We start from the raw sequence: 9,588 nt of genomic DNA, 5'->3' as shown, positions 1-9,588 counted from the left end.
CCAGGCGGTGGAGGTGGCAGTGAGCTGAGATGATACCACTGTACTCCAACCTGGTGACAGAGCAACACTTCGTCTCAAAAAAAAAAAAAAAAAAAAAAAAAAAAGAGTATGTGTTTTGTTCTACTTCCTGAACCCTCAGGGACTAAACATCGCTAAGCACAAAAACAGCAGTCAGTTTCACCTGCTCAGTGAATTAAGAGCCAGGTCAGTGAAGGAGCTTCTTAATTCAAACTCCGTCCCCCTCCTGAGGCTCTGCTTCTCCCATGGTGTCTCCAACAATCTGCTTGCCTGGCAAGCTCCAGTTAACACAAAGGTGGGCATCCTTCTTCCACGAAAGGAAGCCGAGCCAGGCAATCAGCAGAGGTGTTGGTGATGAGGAATGCTGAAGTCCATGTTACAAATGTGGCCTTCATAGCAGGGAGAACACTGCAGGTGAGGCTGAAGGAATCCAGGTGATAGGTGATATTAGGGGTCAACTTGACGGGGTCAAGGGATACCCAGATGGCTGGTAAAGTGTTACTTCTGAGTGTGTGCCTCTGAGGGTGTCTCCAGATGAGACTGGCATTTGAATCAGTGAACTCAATAAGGAGGATCCATTCTCACCCCATGTGACTGGGCACCACCCAATCAGCAGAGGGTCCAGACACAAGATCAGCAAAATGGTAAATTCATGTGATTTCTCTTCTACAGCCAGGATGTCATCCTCTCCTGCACCTGGAAATCAGAACTCCAGAACTGGCCTCTGGGACTTACCCCAGTCATTCCAGGTTCTCTGTGGACTGAGAATTCCACCATCAGCTTCCCTAGGTCTGAGATCTTCAGACTTGGCCTGAGCCATGCTACAAGCTTCTCGGGTCTCCAGCTTGCAGATGGCCTAGCATAGGACTTCTCCATAATCACATGATCCAGTTTCCCTAGTAGATCCCCTCTCACCCTCAATCCATCCACTCATCCATCATTTATCAATCATCCATCTATCTATCATCTATCCATCCACCTATCATGTATGCATCCACTATCTATCCATCTATCATCTATCATCTACCACTCTGTTATTTATCCATCCAACCATCCATCCATCCTACTAGTTCTGTCTCCATGTAATAAACAGGGACCCCACCTCTGTTGCCTGCCAACAACCTTCAACTGGGTCATGGACATGGGCCATTTCCGTACAATGCTTAGCCATGGAGGCCCAAGCTCTATCTGTCTCCCACGAGACAATTTCTCCCATCACCTGGACCACCCAAACAGCCTCCTACCAGGGTCACAAGGTCCTCTGCTGATGTCCTAGTGGCTGGCACCATGGATGTCCCAGATTTTGATCCACCATCTGGGTCTGACTGAAGGCCTGTATCCTGGGCATCCCTGGAATAGAATGAGAAACTGAACCTGGGTCTGGGGTTTTTCTCTGTAAGGCCAATGGGTCTGTGGAGAATCCAATGCACCAGGCTGGCCCTGTCACAGCTTACCATAGTAAGCTTACCCCAGAACAGGCAACAGAAACAAAAACAGCCACCCTACTGCCCCCATGGCCACAATCCACTGCCCTCACGTCACTTGCAATCTCACGTTCCAGCTCGTCCCGACTCAGGATGCGTCTTACATCCTTGTTTAATTGGCAGTTGCTTTTCTTTCTTACTGTTACACATAATAATAATGTATCACGCAACTGACGGTGTCTCAGATTTGAAAAGTTAGGGTATGTACAGTGGAGGCCCTGACCTGATTCCCAAAAGAATGACAGAGATGGTGCAGTGGGGCATGCCTTACATAGGGGATAGAGTCTAAAATTCAATACAGCCAAAATCACCTGCAAATGGCACTTCTTTGGCTAAACAAACATACATGGTCAGCTGGACATGTTCTGTGTTGGACAGAAACACTTCAAACAGCAAGAACACAGGTTTAGGGGTGGAAAAAAAGGCTGACATGACAAAGCATTAGCAATCGTGAAATCTGGGTGATAAGCTTATTGAGTTTTATTGTATTAGTCTTTCTATGTGACTGTACCCAGGCTGGAGTACAGTGGTGCAATCTCGGCTCACTGTAACTGCCGCCTCCTGGGTTCAAGTGATTCTCCTGCCTCAGCCTCCCAGGCAGCTGGGATTACAGGCACCTACCACCACGCCTGGCTAATTTTTGTATTTTTAGTGGAGACAGGGTTTCACCACATGGGCAGGCTGGTCTCGAACTCCTGACCTCAGGTAATCCACCCGTCTCGGCCTCCCAAAGTGCTAACATTACAGGTATGAGCCACCGCACTCAGCCAACTGAACACTTTTATAATAAAAAGTTAAACTTTCATTTTTTTAAAATAATTTCAAACTTATAGAAAAATTACTGAAATCATACTACGAATTCGCTCAACTCACCACTATTAACACATTGCCAAGTTTACAGTAACATTCTGTCTCTATCCACAGACACACACACACACACACACACACACACACACACATGCAAACACGTCATCTCATCATCTTTTTCTAAACCATTCAGACAGAGGCCTAGCACAGTGGCTCACACATGTAATCCCAGCACTTTGGGAGGTTGAGGTGGGTGGATCACCAGAGGTCAGGAGTTTGAGACCAGCCTGGTCAACATGGTGAAAACCCATCTCTACTAAAAATACAAAAATTTGCCAGGCATGGTGGTGCATGCCTATAATCCCAGATACTCAGGAGGCTGAGACAGGAGAATCACTTAAACCCAGGAGGCAGAGGCTGCAGATCACGCCACTGCACTCCAGCCTGGACAACAGAGCAAGACTGTGTCTCAAAAAAAAAAAAAAAAAAAGGTAAGATGTAGGCTCCACATATCTTTACCCCCCAAAACTGGGAGTATCCCCTTACAATCCAGGACATGCTCTTATGTAACTGGAGCACAATTTCCAAAACAAGAATGAATGTTATTAGCATGCATCTGGTGTCCTGCAGTCATATACAAATTACATCAACTGTTCCAGTGACGTTCTTTAATGGTAATTTGAAGAAATTATTTAAAACATCTAATCTTTTAAAAAGATGTTTGTAAAAAGTTCATAAAGAGAAGAATGAGACTAGGCATGGTGGCTCACTCCTATAATACCAGCACTCTGGGAGTCTGAGGTGGAAGAATCACTTGAGCTCAGGAGTTGGAGACCAGCCTGGGCAACATGGTGAAACCCCATCTCTGCAAAAAATACAAAAATCTGTTGGGCATGGTGGAGCATGCCTATAGTCACAGCTACTGAGGAGGCTGAGGCAGTAGCATCACCTGAACCCAGTAGATCAAGACTGCAGTGAGCTATGATTGTGCCACTGCACTCCAGTGCCAGCTACAGAGTAAAAGATTGTCTCCAAAAAGCCAAAAAGACGATGCATATTAGATGCAAAAGCCAAAACGATGATGGATATTAGATGATTATTTGAAAGAAAGATTCTTCAAATAATCCCCAATACGATGTTGACAATGGGCAGAAAAAGATGTACAAAAAGAAAACCACATGGTGGCTGGGCATTGTGGCTTACACCTGTAATCCCAGCACTTTGGGAGGCCGATGTGGGTGGATCACCTGAGGTCAGGAGTTCAAGACCAGCCTGGCCAACGTGGCAAAACCCTGTCTCTACTAAAAATACGAAAATTAGCCAGGCATGGTGGTGCATGCCTGTAATCCTAGCTACCTGGGAGACTGAAGCAGGAGAATCGCTTGAACCCAGGAGGCAGAGGTGGTAGTGAGCCAAGATCGCACCACTGCACTCCAGCCTGGGACACAGAGTGAGACTTCATCTCAAAAAGGAAAGAAGACCAGAAGGAGGTGTACTAAAATGGTGAAAATGGTTGCCTCTGGGTGTTTCCTTACTACTGAACTGCACATGTGTTTTTTTAAACCCACGTTTCCTATGGTGAGACGGTATTATTTTAAAGGACTAGGGGATGGGAGGGGAACAATGTCAATAATAACTATACCTAATATTTTAAAGAGCCAAATCTGTCAGGTTGAACATGATGTTTATGCAAGAAATTAAATACATACATACATACAAACACACATACCCAAATCTGAAGCTAAAGCAAGAGCAGTCCGGTATATGGCTGTTCTAGGCCAAGCCTTCTGCAGATATTTAAGCTGTTAATGGCTCATGTGTTTATCATATTCAAGGTGATGGACTTGGGGGACAGAGTTGGTGTCTCTAAGACAACATGGCTAGCACAGGCAGATTCTAGACAACTCTGCAGAAGAGCAAAGGAGAGAGAAGTCAAGCAGGGAGCTCAGCATGATCATTCATTCATTCATTCATTCCCCACCACCTCCCTGAGGTCTCAGGGGCCCAGCCTTACCCTGTGATCCACCAGAAGGTGATCCTGGACAGGAAGGAGGCGCTGGACTCTGGGCAAGGATTCTTGTGGAAAGAAAGAACAAGTTAGGGAGGAAGAAGGAAAGGAATGATTCAACTTTTCATCTAGGCCAGAGCTTGGCAAGGAGTAGTCAGCTGTCCATTCTTCCTTCAAGAGGACCAGTGTCCACTTCATACCATTCTGCACCCCAAAAGGATTCTCTCCTAAGCCCCAGGAGAAAGAAACTCAAAGCACCTCCTCTGGTTTGACTCAACAGTGTCTACCAGGTGCAACCACAATACAACAAGCTATCAACCTGCCTTATCTTCTATCCCCGCAGCAACGCTAGAAGCTGGTGTTACCATCATCCCCACTTCACTCATTCATTCAACAAATATTTTCTGAGCACTTACTAGGTGCTAGGCACTCTATAAGGTACTACAGGGTTACCTTAGATAACCACGACAACCTCCTAAGCTGGTATTACTATTGTCCTCATTTTCCTCATTCAGGCATTGAATATTTATTGACCACCTACTCTGAGCTAGACATGCTACCAAGAACTTATATACTTGTATTATTTTACATCCTCATGGAATTCTTTAAACCTAGTATTACTATTATCTCCACTTCATTCATTCATCCAACAAATATTTCCTGAGCACCATCCATGTGCCAAGCACCCTGCACGCAAATCTAAACAAACAGAAATGAGCCCTGCCTGTATGGAGCTTGTGGTCCACTGCAGTAATCATCAGTAACATCTGCCAAGATTCTCTTCTGTTAATAGCTAGCTCTGTTCTAAGTGCTTTACACAAATTACCCTATCTAATCCTCATCCCCAACTTACAAGGTAGGTGAAAGTATTATATCATCCCTGTTTTGCAGTTGAAATAAACTTGGTACCAAAGATGAAATGATTTGTTCAAGGTCCCACAGCTAAAAGTGGTGGAGACAGGACGTGAGCCCCAAAGAGTCAGGCTCCAGACAGACATGCGTCAAATGATCACACAAATGCAAAACTGCAACTTCTGAGCCTTGATATGTGTCCTGAAGGTAGAGAAATATTACCAATGAGACAAAGTCAGTACATGGGGGCTGCTCTGGTGTACCAAGGTCAGAGAAGCTCCCCCGAGGAAGACAGTCAAGCTGGCACCTGAAAGATGAGTAGAGGAGAACTAAGTAATGAGGAAAGGCAAGGCATTCCCAGCAGACAGCATTGTGTGCAAAAGCCTGGTGGTAGAAGGAAGCACGGCAGACTCCAGGAACCAAGAGGGGGCCTGAGCAGTCTACAATGAAGGCTGTGCACAGTCTACACTGCAAGCCACATATTTTGGTATTCATTCTAAGGGCAAGGGAAAGTGCTGAGAGACTCTAAGCAAGCTATCAAATAACTTATTTCCCAGAGGCACAAAGATGAGCCCCAACTCAACATACAGGCAAGGAAAGGGACCGACACGGAGTCCTGGGATAACAGACCAAGCCTGGCTTTCAACACAGATGCATTCGGGTCAAAATTCTGAAACACAAGCTTTAAGCAGGAGAGGAAGAAAGGTCACCATGTAGCAATGACAGCTTTAGCCAAGGACTCCACTCAACGTCCCAGCCTTCTGCAGAGATAAGGTATTTACAGAGCCCAATAAGGCAGCATACTCAAGTGGTTTTCCATCCAAGGCTGGGTGTGCTTTTAAAGAAAAACTGTATCCTGGTGGGGTGTGGTGGTTCACACCTGTAATCTGAGCACTTTGGGAGACCAAGGCGGGCAGATCACTTGAGGTCAGGAGTTGGAGACCAGCCTGGCCAACATGGCAAAACCTTGTTTCTACTAAATATACAAAAATTAGCTGAGAGTGGTGGCTCACAACTGTAGTCCCAGCTACTCAGGAGGCTGAGGCAGGAGAATCACTGGAGCCCAGGAAGCAGAGTTGGCAGTAAGCTGAGATCTCATCACTGTACTTCACTCTGGGGACCCTGTCTGTATCCAGGCCCTATACCCACCAGGGATTCTGATTAAGGTGGTTTGGGGTGCAACTGGGGCCCTGAACCTTTGTTTTTAACATTCACATTCTTCTTGGAAAAGTGGCTGGGCAGGATAAGCCAAGAACATTTTGTCACAATGGACAACAAGGAAACTAAGCATAAACAGGATTGTTACAAGGCCCAAGAGCCAAGCAGAAGTGGCACTGCAGGCTAAAACAGGGACAATTTGAGCTTGGACAAGGCGAGTACGTGCAACAGACTGAAACATACCATGTATTTTGATTTGTTTGTTTCTTTGAGACAAAGTCTTGCTCTGTCTCCCAGGCTGGAGCATGTGGTGTGATCTTGGCTCACTGCAACCTCCATCTCCTGGGTTCAAGTGATCCTCCCGCCTCGGCCTCCCAGGTAGTTGGGATTACAAGCATGAGCCAGGACACTGCGCTAATTTTTGTATTTTTAGTAGAAACGGGGTTTCACCCTGTTGGTAAACAGGATGGTCTTGAACTCCTGACCTCAAGTGATCCACCCACCTCAGCCTCCCAAAGCGCTTGGATTACTGAAATGAGCCACCATGCCTGGCCAAAAACCTCCATTTTTACTTAAGGTTTTAATGATTAATTTCACGTTATAATGTGAAAAGTAATGAGTCCCTAGCAGTCTTATCCCAAAAACGGGCTGATTATAAAGCACTACTTTGCTCAGTTCCATTTTCCTTCAAATCGCCTATTTTGAGTAAATACACTAGTTTCATTTTCCACCCCTATATAGGGGTGGTAAATACTACTAGTAAAAAAAACCATAATTAGCACCAGTACAAATTCAAGGTTTCCAACCTGAGCGTAAGCATTGCTTTGTAATTTTTTTTACCCATCCCATGTTACAGTCTCCTATTACCCCAAAATGAAATCTCAAATGTCCTCCATTCTGCATAAAACCCATGCTGGCCCCTCAGTGGAAAACATCAACCACGAATTATGGATCTCTTCACTTTACCTTCACACCACCGATTTCTGTCACACTGGCTGTGCTTATCACCATGTATGTCTAGCATTAGACTGGACTCCTAGGGAAGAGGAACTCACATTCATTTCTCGGTCCCGAGGGCAAAACTCCAAAGTGTAATTAAGGAAAGAAACAACCAATTCTTTCAAGTTCTGAATTTGTGGTCCTCTCAAAAATGGCAGTGTGTATTCAAGCTCTGCTTGTTTTCATGTTCCAGTTCTCTAGTTTTGGGGGGTCTTACAAAATAGGCGAGGAAGTAAAAAATGTCTAGAGATTACTCCCACATGGTAATCTTTGCAAATAAAACTCTTAGACCTAACTTTATACTAATAAAAATTTCATGTGTTTTTTTTTGTTTGTTTGTTTGTTTGTTTTGAGACAGGGTCTTGCTCTGTCACTCAGGCTGGAGTACAATTACAGCTCCCTGCAACCTCATCCTCCTGAGCTCAAGCAATCCTACCTCAGCCTCCCAAGTGCTGGGGTCACAGGCACAAGCCACCATGTGTGGCTAATTTTTTGTAGAGAAGGGGTTTCACCATGTGGCCCAGGCTGGTCTCAAACTTCTGGGCTCGCAGGATCTGCCTGTCTCAGCCTCCCAAAGTGCTGGGATGACAGGCATGAGCCACTGTGTCCGGCATCAATACCACATTTTAATTGTGTGTTGAAGTGGCTGGATTGAAGGAAGAAATGGGTACTCCATTTTCTCTTATTTTCCAGTCCTAAGGGGTTTTAAAAAACACCAATATTAAAGTTTAAATGTCCTAGAGCTGAAAGAAATTTAAAAACTTGACAGTCTCACAGTGATTTCAGAGATGAAAAGATTTTCAGAGATGAAAAGCATGATTTACCAAATTTAAAATAGCAATAAAAGCAATAAGTAGCAGATGAAATATAACCAAACAAAAATTAGTAACATAAAAAAATCAGTAACTGAATGATCCTACAACTCGAATCAAAAGGACAAAATAGATTAACAAGATGAAAGAAAAAAGTGTTAGAAATATGCAAATCAACCTTACCAATACTGTGTATAGAAAGAAAACAGTATTTATTTTTTTTGACAAATTTATTGAGCGTTGAGCATCTAATATACTACAGTCATGATACAACCAGAATGAGAGACATGGAATGTGTCTTCAAAATGTCCACATTCTAGAACAAATGAGGCTGAAGTAGTCACCAAAGAAATTACTGAATAAAACTATGCTTATGAAGAAAGGGGGAAGAGAAGGAAAAAAATAAATGTATACATTTTATGTTTTAGCCAAATTTAAGGCACAGAGATTCTGATAGAATTTCAAAGATTTCAGAGATAAAATATCCTTCAAGCATGGTGAGGATTGGGTGTCTAGGGTAATCAAGTTTTTAAAAACATCTGGATGACAATGTTTTTAATACCACACATGGACAAGGATATGGTTACATTGGCACTCCCATACATTTGAAGTGGGAACATAAATTGTTTTAATTTTCTAGACATAAATTTGATGATTCCGCTTCATGTACAGCTTCGGAACCTTACTAAGGTTTCTGCCAGGCATGGTAGCTCACGCCTGCATTCCCAGCATTTTGGGAGGCTGAAGGTGGACCACTTGCTGACCAAGCCAGCCACCAGCCTGGCTAACATGGTGAAACTTCACCTCTACTAAAAATAGGAAAATTAGCTTGGTGTAGTGGCACATACCTGAAATCCTAGCTACTTGGGACACTGAGGCAGAACTGCTGAACCTAAGAGGCAGAGGTTGCAGTGAGCAGGGATTGTGCCATCACACTCCAGCCTGGGCAACAAAGCAATACTCTGTCAAAAAAATGAATAAATAGAACCTGGTCAATAAAGTGATACTCTGTCAAATAACTAACTAAATAAAGCATTAGTAAGGTTTTTTATACCCTTCCCATTCCCTTCCATTCTTTGTGCTATTGTCATACCTTTTATTCCCACGTTATAAAAGTTATAATGCATTATTATTTTTGCTTTAAACAACTATCTTTTTAAAGCTACTGTTTCTTTAATTCACAATGTTGCACAACCATCACCACTAATTGCAGAACATTTCGATCACACAAAAAGGGAAATCCTGTACCTGTTAGCAATCACCTTCAATACAACAATCTTTTAAAGAGATTAAAAAAGAAAAAAAAATGTCTTATTTTACTTTCATAGTTACCATTTCTAGCATTTCTCAATCCTTTGTCATTTGCCTTCTGCCTGAACAACTTCAACATTTCTTGTAGATGTCTGCCAGCAACAAGTTCCAGCAGGCTTTTTTTTTTTTTTTTTTTTTT

The 9,588-nt window shown here is 43.5% G+C and overlaps 1 long non-coding RNA gene across 6 annotated transcripts in view; it reads right to left on the bottom strand.

Annotated features, from left to right (window-relative positions):
- Positions 1–293: 293 nt before the first annotated feature.
- Positions 294–9,588, bottom strand: part of LOC108293628 — a 31,516-nt gene continuing 22,221 nt past the window's right edge. Inside the window, exons 1-4 of one of the 6 annotated variants that reach the window (XR_005197777.1) lie at positions 5,392–6,062; positions 4,324–4,385; positions 4,039–4,215; positions 294–1,368 (exon numbers count right to left, since the gene is read on the bottom strand). This is a non-coding gene — a long non-coding RNA (uncharacterized LOC108293628). Of the gene's footprint in view, positions 1,369–4,038; positions 4,386–5,391; positions 6,063–7,382; positions 7,646–8,986; positions 9,008–9,588 lie in introns of those variants that run through there. The other 5 variants (XR_005197781.1, XR_005197780.1, XR_005197776.1 and 2 more) reach the window with 5 other exon arrangements.

This window comes from Cebus imitator, unplaced genomic scaffold (genome assembly GCF_001604975.1).
Source record: "Cebus imitator isolate Cc_AM_T3 unplaced genomic scaffold, Cebus_imitator-1.0 Scaffold541, whole genome shotgun sequence".
Taxonomy (NCBI): Eukaryota; Metazoa; Chordata; class Mammalia; order Primates; family Cebidae; genus Cebus; species Cebus imitator.
Note: the sequence above shows the minus strand (reverse complement) of the source record. Positions and strands in the feature narration are given on the sequence as shown.